The sequence below is a fragment of the Trypanosoma equiperdum genome (genome assembly GCF_001457755.1).
Source record: "Trypanosoma equiperdum strain OVI genome assembly, contig: ctg_562, whole genome shotgun sequence".
Taxonomy (NCBI): domain Eukaryota; phylum Euglenozoa; class Kinetoplastea; order Trypanosomatida; family Trypanosomatidae; genus Trypanosoma; species Trypanosoma equiperdum.
The window spans coordinates 16,999-17,703 of NW_027124490.1; positions in this window are offsets into that span (position 1 = coordinate 16,999).

The following is a 705-nucleotide window of genomic DNA, read 5'->3' on the forward strand; positions in this document are numbered from 1 at the left end:
GGCAAAAAAGAGTACCAAACGAAGAAATGGAACATCATACGAATATATATAATAACAACAATATATTATTTGATTACTATCATTGTGAATGATGATAAAGGTGTAAAAACTCCATGCTCAAGTAAAGAGGGTTAGGAAAATAAAACAAAAAAATGATCATGAGAGTCCAATGAGAGCAGCGCATCACACACGTGGGAATGATTTCGCCTTATAACAAGAAACAAATGAAAGGTACATGCACATTATATGAAAGAAACCAGTAGGAATACAGCACCCCAAGGAATTACGTACATGAAAAGAAAAGCAAAAACAAAGTAGAAAGATAGAAGAAAGAGATATTATTCACATATGGCTGGTACCACCTCCGCAAAGGAAAAACAAGAGAGAGGGCAAGGGGGAAAAATAAAATAAAACAAAAGAATTGAACTTGATAGGACTTAATATTCGTTGATGCAAATCATGATATGAAAGGTTAAGCTGCTCTATCTACATCAAGCAGGTAACCATTTGATATTTCACACACATAAATTATAGTAACGTGCGCAACCTAAATGGAAAGAACCGGAATACAGTGCTGATATACATCAATACCGTCACCTCAAGGCAAAGCAGTAACAGTAACGTTTTGTAGGTTCTCCATTAATCGTTTAAATATATCCACACAATTTCCAATTTAAGAACAATAAAACAAACATTCAATATTTA